Below are 13,132 nucleotides of genomic sequence, written 5' to 3'. Positions count from 1 at the left end.
TGACCAATAGCAAGTATTAATCCAGAGCTCTCATAGTTCTCAGGAATCACTATGTTAGCCTTCTTGGTCCTCCTATGAAATAATAATGTGTATAGGAGCACATTTCACTGGAAGAGAGGCCATCGAATATTACTTACCTGTAATATCTACTTGCTTGCTCTTCAAAGTAGTTTTCGAAAGGCGTGCCCTCTGTCTGTAAAATAGGATATTGAATTCTGCAACCACTGTAAGATCTTCCGAAAATCTGTTGATATGAAGGTATTAAATAATATTTTTTTGATTAGTCACTGTTCTACAATTGTTCTTCACGCCCAGTTACAGATTGCAGCATCTATGTATTGCCACCATCACAATGATGTAAGATCCCTAGAATTGGATCACATGGTTGCGGTTGAATAAGTTAGTTACCACAGGTCTTTTTTTATTTTGAAAGGCAGGTTTCTCTTAATGTAGTACTCCATTTCATTTGTAATTCATGATTATGTTTTTGTTACTCTTTTGAGAGTTATTGATATGCATTAGCTATAAATATGAAATTATTGTTTTTGAGTGTTCTTATGCATTCTTTCAATAGATGTAGCTGTGTTTCCTTATGTAATATTTTTCTTTTTTACCTGCAAATCTCTTGGATTCATAATTGTATATTTTTACAGAAACTCAAAAAAGAAAAATGAAAATTTTTTCAACTACTTTTACCAGTGAGATTCAAGCAATTCACCTCAGAAATAAAGAAACAAGTGCCCTATTAGCACAAAGGAACCTAAAGATACAAGTAGTTAACTGATTCACAGGGTGTAAAGTTGACAAAAAGGCAGAGACTGAAGAAAATGGGAGCACGTGGACTGGAAAAGAGATACCTTTCTTAACTGAGTGCAGATTCTTAACCAAAAAAGTGCATAGCATAGGTTATTAGACATTTATGCATCAGTTTCTCCTTCAAGTTCCTCTAAACCGAGGACCTAGTTTTATCTGTTAATAAAAGTCTATTTTTGTTGTTCAAATATCCAAAACGTTCAATCTGCATTTGTTTTAAAATATTTCTTTTTCTTTAGTCTGGTTGTAACGTTTTTTCACTAGTGGTATAATTGTATATATACATGTCTTTAATCATAAAATATAATTCTTCTTTTGTGAGTTAGCTAATTCTAGAGAACCAAACAAAATAAGTGAAAGGTTTTCCAAATAACAAGGGCAGTCAGAAGCAAGAAATTAAGATTACAAGGGACAAAAGCAAGTAACATATTCACACAAAGGGAGCACATGACACAGAGTGACTGTTACAGAACAAATATATTTGAGTACAAGGCAGAGACTGAAGTGCATAGAGCCGCAGGAAATTGGAGCTAGATACGTTTTTGAAGAGATTGCAGGATCCTTCTTAACAAAAGTGGTACAGAACAGTTTATCACAATTTCTTCCTACAATTTTTGCTTGGTTGTACTCTCTTGACATCATCATTAGGTACTGTGACATTAAATGCCCAATTATCCGATCCATAACATAGCACTCATTGTTTTGAAGGATTGATTTTTTCAAAATTCTTTTACTAATATGAAATAATAAGGTGAGCCGGTGCAACCACTGCTAGAAAGTGCTAGAAGAGAGGATATTCCATCTTCCTTGCCAGCAATAACATTGTACATACTCTTCTACATAATCTAGCTGTGAGGTGTGGCCTCTATCTATAAATTAGCATATGCAAGTCTTGTACATCATCATGATCTTCTATACTCTGATGGGCCTGAATGCGGCAAATCTAATGCTTTTCTCAGATGCGCAGAATTCTAGATTATTTCTTCAGTCCCCGTCAGTATCAGTGTAGAGCCACCGTCACAATGATAGGAAATACTTTGGTTAGGGTTACAAGCTTGTCAGCTTTTGTGTTAGATACTTTCGCTCTTTAACTATTTGTCAAGTAGGTTTCTCTTAGCTGAGAAACCCATTATATTTGTTAAAATAGGTTTATTTGTGTTGTTCTTTGTCCCAAATATTTGCAGTTTATTTATTTTAAAATATGTTTTCTTGTTTTACTATAGTATGTTATGTGTGTGTACATCTTGCTATTATTCTGTATATAAGTTATTCTTTCTCACTTCATGGATCTCCTGTTTTGCAATTTTGTTATTTATAAATAGCTAAAATATGAGTTTAAAAAAATGTATGGAACTGTTATTAGGGGCAAGAGCCATCCAACTATGATAAGAAGTGAACTGAACATTTTCTCGGAGGGAACTAGAGAGATGGGTTTATTAAATGATACAGAACGACTAAAGTCTAGATAAAGACAGAGACTGGCGTAAATGTGAACACAGGGAATGCTAGAGAGGCATTTCTCCTTCCAAAGGAAAGTGGCAGAGTTTGATTATTGCCCTTTCCTCTTTTTGAGTTTTGTTCTAACTTAATCTAGGTGGGCTCTCCATTGGGAAACTGATTGTCTTGACCAATAGCAAGTTTTAATCCAGAGCTCTCATAGTTCTTAGGAATCGCTATGTTCACCTTCTTGGTCCTCCTATGAAATATTAATGTGTATAGGAGCACATTAAACTGGAAGAGAGGCCATCCAATATTACATACCTGTAATATATAATTGCTTGCTCTTCAAAGTAGTTTACGAAAGGCGTGCCCTCTGTATATAAAATAGCATATTGAATTCTGCAACCACTGTGAGATCTTCCTAAAATCTGTTGACATGAAGCAATTAAATAATATTTTTGGGATTAGTCACTGTTCTACAATTGTTCTTCACGCCCAGTTACAGATTGCAGCATCTATGTATTGGCACCATCACAATGATGAAAAATCCCTAGAATTGGATCACATGGTTACCGTTGAATTAGTTAGTTACCGCAGGTCTTTGTTTTATTTTGAAAGACAGGTGTCTCTTATTGTAGTACTCAATTTCATGTGTAATTCATAATTATGTTTTTGTTACTCTCTTTAGAGTTATTGATTTGTTTAGCTATAAATATGGAATTCATGTTTTTTGAGTGTTCCTATGCATTCTTTCAATAGATGTAGCTGTGTTTCCTTATGTAATCTTTTTCTTTTTTACTTGTGAATCTCTTGGATTCATAATTGTATATTTTTACAGAAACTCAAAAAAGAAAAATGGACATTTTTTCAACCAATTTTACCAGTGAGATTCAAGAAGCTCACCTCAGAAATAAAGAAACAAGTGCCCTATTCCCACAAATGAACTTAAAGATACAAGTGGTTAACTGAATTGCATGGTATACAGTTGCTAAAAAGGCAGAGACTGAAGAAAATTGGAACACGTGGACTGGAAAAGAGATACCTTTCTTAACTGAGTGCAGGTTCATACCCAAAAAAGTGCATAGCATAGTTTATTAGACATTTATGCATCAGTTTGTCCTTCAGGTTCCTCTAAACCGAGGACCTATTTTCATCTGTTAATAAAAGTCTATGTTTGTTGTTCAAATATCCAAAACGTTCAATCTGCATTTGTTTTAAATTATTTCTTTTTCTTTAGTCTGGTTGTAACTTTTTTTCACTAGTTTTATAATTGTATATATACAAGTCTTTAATCATAAAATATAATTCTTCTTTTGTGAGTTAGCTAATTCTAGAGAACCAAACAAAATAAGTGAAAGGTTTCCAAATAACAAGGGCAGTCAGAAGCAAGAAATTAAGGTTACAAGGGACGAAAGCAAGTAACATATTCACACAAAGGGAGCACATGACAAAGAGTGACTGTTACAGAACAAATATATTTGAGTACAAGGCAGAGACTGAAGTGCATAGGGCCACAGGAAAAGGGAGATAGATTCGTTTTTGAAGAGATTGCAGGATCCTTAACAAAAGTGGTACAGAACAGTTTATTACCATTTCTTCCTACAATTTTTGCTTGGTTGTCCTCTCTTGACATCATTATTAGGTACTGTGACATTAAATGCCCAATTGCCTGTTCAATAACATAGCTCTCACTGTTTTCAAGGATTGATTCTTTTAAAATTCTTTTACTAATATGAAACAATAAGGTGAGCCAGAGCCACCACTGCTAGAAAGTGCTAGAAGATAGGATATTCCATCTTCCTTGCCAGCAATAACATTGTACATCCTCTTCTACATAGTCTAGCTGTGAGGTGTGGCCTCTATCTATAAATTAGCATATGCAAGTCTTGTACATCATCATGATCTTCTATACTCTGATGGGCTTGAATACAGCAAATCTAATGCTTTTCTCAGATGCTCAGAATTCTATAATATTTCTTCAGATCCCATCAGTATCAGTGTAGAGCCACCGTCACAATCATAGGAAATACTTTGGTTAGGGTTACAAGCTTGTCAGCTTTTTTTATTAGATATTTTCGCTCTTTAACTATTTGTCAAGGAGGTTTCTCTTAGCTGAGAAACCCATTATATTTGTTAAAAATAGATTTGTTTGTGTTTTTTTTGGTCCCAAATGTTTGCAGTTTATATGTTTTAAAATGTGTTTTCTTGTTTTACTATAGTATGTTGTGTTTGTGTGCATCTTGCTATTATTCTGTATGTAAGTTATTCTTTCTCACTTCATGGATCTCCTGTTTTGCAATTTAGTTATTTATAAATAGCTAAATTATGAATTTAAAAAAACATGTATGCAACTGTTATTAGGGGCAAGAGTCATCCAACTATGATAAGAAGTGAACTGAACAAAAGAAAGACTTTCTCTGAGGGAACTAGAGAGATGGGTTTATTAAATGATACAGAAGGAGTAAAGTCTAGATAAAGACAGAGACTGGCGTAAATGTGAACACATGGAATGCTAGAGAGGCATGTCTCCTTCCAAAGGAAAGTGGCAGAGTTGGATTATTGCCCTTTCCTCTTTTTGGGTTTTGTTCTAACATAATCTAGGTGGGCTCTCCATTTGGAAACTGTTTGTCTTGACCAATAGCAAGTATTAATCCAGAGCTCTCATAGTTCTCAGGAATCACTATGTTAGCCTTCTTGGTCCTCCTATGAAATAATAATGTGTATAGGAGCACATTTCACTGGAAGAGAGGCCATCGAATATTACTTACCTGTAATATCTACTTGCTTGCTCTTCAAAGTAGTTTTCGAAAGGCGTGCCCTCTGTCTATAAAATAGGATATTGAATTCTGCAACCACTGTAAGATCTTCCGAAAATCTGTTGACATGAAGGTATTAAATAATATTTTTTTGATTAGTCACTGTTCTACAATTGTTCTTCACGCCCAGTTACAGATTGCAGCATCTATGTATTGCCACCATCATAATGATGTAAGATCCCTAGAATTGGATCACATGGTTGCGGTTGAATAAGTTAGTTACCACAGGTCTTTTTTTATTTTGAAAGGCAGGTTTCTCTTAATGTAGTACTCCATTTCATTTGTAATTCATGATTATGTTTTTGTTACTCTTTTGAGAGTTATTGATATGCATTAGCTATAAATATGAAATTATTGTTTTTGAGTGTTCTTATGCATTCTTTCAATAGATGTAGCTGTGTTTCCTTATGTAATATTTTTCTTTTTTACCTGCAAATCTCTTGGATTCATAATTGTATATTTTTACAGAAACTCAAAAAAGAAAAATGAAAATTTTTTCAACTACTTTTACCAGTGAGATTCAAGCAATTCACCTCAGAAATAAAGAAACAAGTGCCCTATTAGCACAAAGGAACCTAAAGATACAAGTAGTTAACTGATTCACAGGGTGTAAAGTTGACAAAAAGGCAGAGACTGAAGAAAATGGGAGCACGTGGACTGGAAAAGAGATACCTTTCTTAACTGAGTGCAGATTCTTAACCAAAAAAGTGCATAGCATAGGTTATTAGACATTTATGCATCAGTTTCTCCTTCAAGTTCCTCTAAACCGAGCACCTAGTTTTATCTGTTAATAAAAGTCTATTTTTGTTGTTCAAATATCCAAAACGTTCAATCTGCATTTGTTTTAAAATATTTCTTTTTCTTTAGTCTGGTTGTAACGTTTTTTCACTAGTGGTATAATTGTATATATACATGTCTTTAATCATAAAATATAATTCTTCTTTTGTGAGTTAGCTAATTCTAGAGAACCAAACAAAATAAGTGAAAGGTTTTCCAAATAACAAGGGCAGTCAGAAGCAAGAAATTAAGATTACAAGGGACAAAAGCAAGTAACATATTCACACAAAGGGAGCACATGACACAGAGTGACTGTTACAGAACAAATATATTTGAGTACAAGGCAGAGACTGAAGTGCATAGAGCCGCAGGAAATTGGAGCTAGATAAGTTTTTGAAGAGATTGCAGGATCCTTCTTAACAAAAGTGGTACAGAACAGTTTATCACAATTTCTTCCTACAATTTTTGCTTGGTTGTACTCTCTTGACATCATCATTAGGTACTGTGACATTAAATGCCCAATTACCCGATCCATAACATAGCATTCATTGTTTTAAAGGATTGATTTTTTCAAAATTCTTTTACTAATATGAAATAATAAGGTGAGCCGGTGCAACCACTGCTAGAAAGTGCTAGAAGAGAGGATATTCCATCTTCCTTGCCAGCAATAACATTGTACATACTCTTCTACATAATCTAGCTGTGAGGTGTGGCCTCTATCTATAAATTAGCATATGCAAGTCTTGTACATCATCATGATCTTCTATACTCTGATGGGCCTGAATGCGGCAAATCTAATGCTTTTCTCAGATGCGCAGAATTCTAGATTATTTCTTCAGTCCCCGTCAGTATCAATGTAGAGCCACCGTCACAATGATAGGAAATACTTTGGTTAGGGTTACAAGCTTGTCAGCTTTTTTGTTAGATACTTTCGCTCTTTAACTATTTGTCAAGTAGGTTTCTCTTAGCTGAGAAACCCATTATATTTGTTAAAATAGGTTTATTTGTGTTGTTCTTTGTCCCAAATATTTGCAGTTTATATATTTTTAAATATGTTTTCTTGTTTTACTATAGTATGTTATGTGTGTGTACATCTTGCTATTATTCTGTATATAAGTTATTCTTTCTCACTTCATGGATCTCCTGTTTTGCAATTTAGTTATTTATAAATAGCTAAAATATGAATTTAAAAAAATGTATGCATCTGTTATTAGGGGCAAGAGCCATCCAACTATGATAAGAAGTGAACTGAACATTTTCTCGGAGGGAACTAGAGAGATGGGTTTATTAAATGATACAGAACGACTAAAGTCTAGATAAAGACAGAGACTGGCGTAAATGTGAACACAGGGAATGCTAGAGAGGCATTTCTCCTTCCAAAGGAAAGTGGCAGAGTTTGATTATTGCCCTTTCCTCTTTTTGAGTTTTGTTCTAACTTAATCTAGGTGGGCTCTCCATTGGGAAACTGATTGTCTTGACCAATAGCAAGTTTTAATCCAGAGCTCTCATAGTTCTTAGGAATCGCTATGTTCACCTTCTTGGTCCTCCTATGAAATAATAATGTGTATAGGAGCAGATTAAACTGGAAGAGAGGCCATCCAATATTACATACCTGTAATATATAATTGCTTGCTCTTCAAAGTAGTTTACGAAAGGCGTGCCCTCTGTATATAAAATAGCATATTGAATTCTGCAACCACTGTGAGATCTTCCTAAAATCTGTTGACATGAAGCAATTAAATAATATTTTTGGGATTAGTCACTGTTCTACAATTGTTCTTCACGCCCAGTTACAGATTGCAGCATCTATGTATTGGCACCATCACAATGATGAAAAATCCCTAGAATTGGATCACATGGTTACCGTTGAATTAGTTAGTTACCGCAGGTCTTTGTTTTATTTTGAAAGACAGGTGTCTCTTATTGTAGTACTCAATTTCATGTGTAATTCATGATTATGTTTTTGTTACTCTCTTTATAGTTATTGATTTGTTTAGCTATAAATATGGATTTCATGTTTTTTGAGTGTTCCTATGCATTCTTTCAATAGATGTAGCTGTGTTTCCTTATGTAATCTTTTTCTTTTTTACTTGTGAATCTCTTGGATTCATAATTGTATATTTTTACAGAAACTCAAAAAAGAAAAATGGACATTTTTTCAACCAATTTTACCAGTGAGATTCAAGAAACTCACCTCAGAAATAAAGAAACAAGTGCCCTATTCCCACAAATGAACTTAAAGATACAAGTGGTTAACTGAATTGCATGGTATACAGTTGATAAAAAGGCAGAGACTGAAGAAAATTGGAACACGTGGACTGGAAAAGAGATACCTTTCTTAACTGAGTGCAGGTTCATACCCAAAAAAGTGCATAGCATAGTTTATTAGACATTTATGCATCAGTTTGTCCTTCAGGTTCCTCTAAACCGAGGACCTATTTTCATCTGTTAATAAAAGTCTATGTTTGTTGTTCAAATATCCAAAACGTTCAATCTGCATTTGTTTTAAATTATTTCTTTTTCTTTAGTCTGGTTGTAACTTTTTTTCACTAGTTTTATAATTGTATATATACACGTCTTTAATCATAAAATATAATTCTTCTTTTGTGAGTTAGCTAATTCTAGAGAACCAAACAAAATAAGTGAAAGGTTTCCAAATAACAAGGGCAGTCAGAAGCAAGAAATTAAGGTTACAAGGGACGAAAGCAAGTAACATATTCACACAAAGGGAGCACATGACAAAGAGTGACTGTTACAGAACAAATATATTTGAGTACAAGGCAGAGACTGAAGTGCATAGGGCCACAGGAAAAGGGAGATAGATTCGTTTTTGAAGCGATTGCAGGATCCTTAACAAAAGTGGTACAGAACAGTTTATTACCATTTCTTCCTACAATTTTTGCTTGGTTGTCCTCTCTTGACATCATTATTAGGTACTGTGACATTAAATGCCCAATTGCCCGTTCAATAACATAGCTCTCACTGTTTTCAAGGATTGATTTTTTTTAAATTCTTTTACTAATATGAAACAATAAGGTGAGCCAGAGCCACCACTGCTAGAAAGTGCTAGAAGATAGGATATTCCATCTTCCTTGCCAGCAATAACATTGTACATCCTCTTCTACATAGTCTAGCTGTGAGGTGTGGCCTCTATCTATAAATTAGCATATGCAAGTCTTGTACATCATCATGATCTTCTATACTCTGATGGGCTTGAATACAGCAAATCTAATGCTTTTCTCAGATGCTCAGAATTCTATAATATTTCTTCAGATCCCATCAGTATCAGTGTAGAGCCACCGTCACAATCATAGGAAATACTTTGGTTAGGGTTACAAGCTTGTCAGCTTTTTTATTAGATATTTTCGCTCTTTAACTAATTGTCAAGGAGGTTTCTCTTAGCTGAGAAACCCATTATATTTGTTAAAAATAGATTTGTTTGTGTTTTTTTGGTCCCAAATGTTTGCAGTTTATATGTTTTAAAATGTGTTTTCTTGTTTTACTATAGTATGTTGTGTTTGTGTGCATCTTGCTATTATTCTGTATGTAAGTTATTCTTTCTCACTTCATGGATCTCCTGTTTTGCAATTTAGTTATTTATAAATAGCTAAATTATGAATTTAAAAAAACATGTATGCAACTGTTATTAGGGGCAAGAGTCATCCAACTATGATAAGAAGTGAACTGAACAAAAGAAAGACTTTCTCTGAGGGAACTAGAGAGATGGGTTTATTAAATGATACAGAAGGAGTAAAGTCTAGATAAAGACAGAGACTGGCGTAAATGTGAACACATGGAATGCTAGAGAGGCATGTCTCCTTCCAAAGGAAAGTGGCAGAGTTGGATTATTGCCCTTTCCTCTTTTTGGGTTTTGTTCTAACATAATCTAGGTGGGCGCTCCATTTGGAAACTGTTTGTCTTGACCAATAGCAAGTATTAATCCAGAGCTCTCATAGTTCTCAGGAATCACTATGTTAGCCTTCTTGGTCCTCCTATGAAATAATAATGTGTATAGGAGCACATTTCACTGGAAGAGAGGCCATCGAATATTACTTACCTGTAATATCTACTTGCTTGCTCTTCAAAGTAGTTTTCGAAAGGCATGCCCTCTGTCTATAAAATAGGATATTGAATTCTGCAACCACTGTAAGATCTTCCGAAAATCTGTTGACATGAAGGTATTAAATAATATTTTTTTGATTAGTCACTGTTCTACAATTGTTCTTCACGCCCAGTTACAGATTGCAGCATCTATGTATTGCCACCATCACAATGATGTAAGATCCCTAGAATTGGATCACATGGTTGCGGTTGAATAAGTTATTTACCACAGGTCTTTTTTTATTTTGAAAGGCAGGTTTCTCTTAATGTAGTACTCCATTTCATTTGTAATTCATGATTATGTTTTTGTTACTCTTTTGAGAGTTATTGATATGCATTAGCTATAAATATGAAATTATTGTTTTTGAGTGTTCTTATGCATTCTTTCAATAGATGTAGCTGTGTTTCCTTATGTAATATTTTTCTTTTTTACCTGCAAATCTCTTGGATTCATAATTGTATATTTTTACAGAAACTCAAAAAAGAAAAATGAAAATTTTTTCAACTACTTTTACCAGTGAGATTCAAGCAATTCACCTCAGAAATAAAGAAACAAGTGCCCTATTAGCACAAAGGAACCTAAAGATACAAGTAGTTAACTGATTCACAGGGTGTAAAGTTGACAAAAAGGCAGAGACTGAAGAAAATGGGAGCACGTGGACTGGAAAAGAGATACCTTTCTTAACTGAGTGCAGATTCTTAACCAAAAAAGTGCATAGCATAGGTTATTAGACATTTATGCATCAGTTTCTCCTTCAAGTTCCTCTAAACCGAGGACCTAGTTTTATCTGTTAATAAAAGTCTATTTTTGTTGTTCAAATATCCAAAACGTTCAATCTGCATTTGTTTTAAAATATTTCTTTTTCTTTAGTCTGGTTGTAACGTTTTTTCACTAGTGGTATAATTGTATATATACATGTCTTTAATCATAAAATATAATTCTTCTTTTGTGAGTTAGCTAATTCTAGAGAACCAAACAAAATAAGTGAAAGGTTTTCCAAATAACAAGGGCAGTCAGAAGCAAGAAATTAAGATTACAAGGGACAAAAGCAAGTAACATATTCACACAAAGGGAGCACATGACACAGAGTGACTGTTACAGAACAAATATATTTGAGTACAAGGCAGAGACTGAAGTGCATAGAGCCGCAGGAAATTGGAGCTAGATAAGTTTTTGAAGAGATTGCAGGATCCTTCTTAACAAAAGTGGTACAGAACAGTTTATCACAATTTCTTCCTACAATTTTTGCTTGGTTGTACTCTCTTGACATCATCATTAGGTACTGTGACATTAAATGCCCAATTACCCGATCCATAACATAGCACTCATTGTTTTGAAGGATTGATTTTTTCAAAATTCTTTTACTAATATGAAATAATAAGGTGAGCCGGTGCAACCACTGCTAGAAAGTGCTAGAAGAGAGGATATTCCATCTTCCTTGCCAGCAATAACATTGTACATACTCTTCTACATAATCTAGCTGTGAGGTGTGGCCTCTATCTATAAATTAGCATATGCAAGTCTTGTACATCATCATGATCTTCTATACTCTGATGGGCCTGAATGCGGCAAATCTAATGCTTTTCTCAGATGCGCAGAATTCTAGATTATTTCTTCAGTCCCCGTCAGTATCAGTGTAGAGCCACCGTCACAATGATAGGAAATACTTTGGTTAGGGTTACAAGCTTGTCAGCTTTTTTGTTAGATACTTTCGCTCTTTAACTATTTGTCAAGTAGGTTTCTCTTAGCTGAGAAACCCATTATATTTGTTAAAATAGGTTTATTTGTGTTGTTCTTTCTCCCAAATATTTGCAGTTTATATATTTTAAAATATGTTTTCTTGTTTTACTATAGTATGTTATGTGTGTGTACATCTTGCTATTATTCTGTATATAAGTTATTCTTTCTCACTTCATGGATCTCCTGTTTTACAATTTAGTTATTTATAAATAGCTAAAATATGAATTTAAAAAAATGTATGCAACTGTTATTAGGGGCAAGAGCCATCCAACTATGATAAGAAGTGAACTGAACATTTTCTCGGAGGGAACTAGAGAGATAGGTTTATTAAATGATACAGAACGACTAAAGTCTAGATAAAGACAGAGACTGGCGTAAATGTGAACACAGGGAATGCTAGAGAGGCATTTCTCCTTCCAAAGGAAAGTGGCAGAGTTTGATTATTGCCCTTTCCTCTTTTTGAGTTTTGTTCTAACTTAATCTAGGTGGGCTCTCCATTGGGAAACTGATTGTCTTGACCAATAACAAGTTTTAATCCAGAGCTCTCATAGTTCTTAGGAATCGCTATGTTCACCTTCTTGGTCCTCCTATGAAATAATAATGTGTATAGGAGCACATTAAACTGGAAGAGGGGCCATCCAATATTGCATACCTGTAATATATAATTGCTTGCTCTTCAAAGTAGTTTACGAAAGGCGTGCCCTCTGTATATAAAATAGCATATTGAATTCTGCAACCATTGTGAGATCTTCCTAAAATCTGTTGACATGAAGCAATTAAATAATATTTTTGGGATTAGTCACTGTTCTACAATTGTTCTTCACGCCCAGTTACAGATTGCAGCATCTATGTATTGACACCATCACAATGATGAAAAATCCCTAGAATTGGATCACATGGTTACCGTTGAATTAGTTAGTTACCGCAGGTCTTTGTTTTATTTTGAAAGACAGGTGTCTCTTATTGTAGTACTCAATTTCATGTGTAATTCATGATTATGTTTTTGTTACTCTCTTTAGAGTTATTGATTTGTTTAGCTATAAATATGGAATTCATGTTTTTTGAGTGTTCCTATGCATTCTTTCAATAGATGTAGCTGTGTTTCCTTATGTAATCTTTTTCTTTTTTACTTGCGAATCTCTTGGATTCATAATTGTATATTTTTACAGAAACTCAAAAAAGAAAAATGGACATTTTTTCAACCAATTTTACCAGTGAGATTCAAGAAACTCACCTCAGAAATAAAGAAACAAGTGCCCTATTCCCACAAATGAACTTAAAGATACAAGTGGTTAACTGAATTGCATGGTATACAGTTGATAAAAAGGCAGAGACTGAAGAAAATTGGAACACGTGGACTGGAAAAGAGATACCTTTCTTAACTGAGTGCAGGTTCATATCCAAAAAAGTGCATAGCATAGTTTATTAGACATTTATGCATCAG

General features: G+C 34.1%; 5 pseudogenes; all 5 read left to right on the top strand.

Moving 5' to 3' along the window:
* Positions 1-1,885: 1,885 nt before the first annotated feature.
* LOC144793232 (U7 small nuclear RNA) lies at positions 1,886-1,943 on the top strand (annotated as a pseudogene).
* Positions 1,944-4,320: 2,377 nt separating this feature from the next.
* Positions 4,321-4,378, top strand: LOC144793209 (U7 small nuclear RNA; annotated as a pseudogene).
* Positions 4,379-6,769: 2,391 nt separating this feature from the next.
* LOC144793231 (U7 small nuclear RNA) lies at positions 6,770-6,827 on the top strand (annotated as a pseudogene).
* A 2,376-nt stretch (positions 6,828-9,203) lies between these two features.
* On the top strand, positions 9,204-9,261 carry LOC144793251 (U7 small nuclear RNA; annotated as a pseudogene).
* Positions 9,262-11,651: 2,390 nt separating this feature from the next.
* Positions 11,652-11,709, top strand: LOC144793230 (U7 small nuclear RNA; annotated as a pseudogene).
* The last annotated feature ends 1,423 nt before the right edge of the window (positions 11,710-13,132 follow it).

The sequence above is a fragment of the Lissotriton helveticus genome, chromosome 11, assembly GCF_964261635.1.
Source record: "Lissotriton helveticus chromosome 11, aLisHel1.1, whole genome shotgun sequence".
Classification (NCBI taxonomy): Eukaryota; Metazoa; Chordata; class Amphibia; order Caudata; family Salamandridae; genus Lissotriton; species Lissotriton helveticus.
This window is presented reverse-complemented; position numbering and strand designations above follow the sequence as displayed.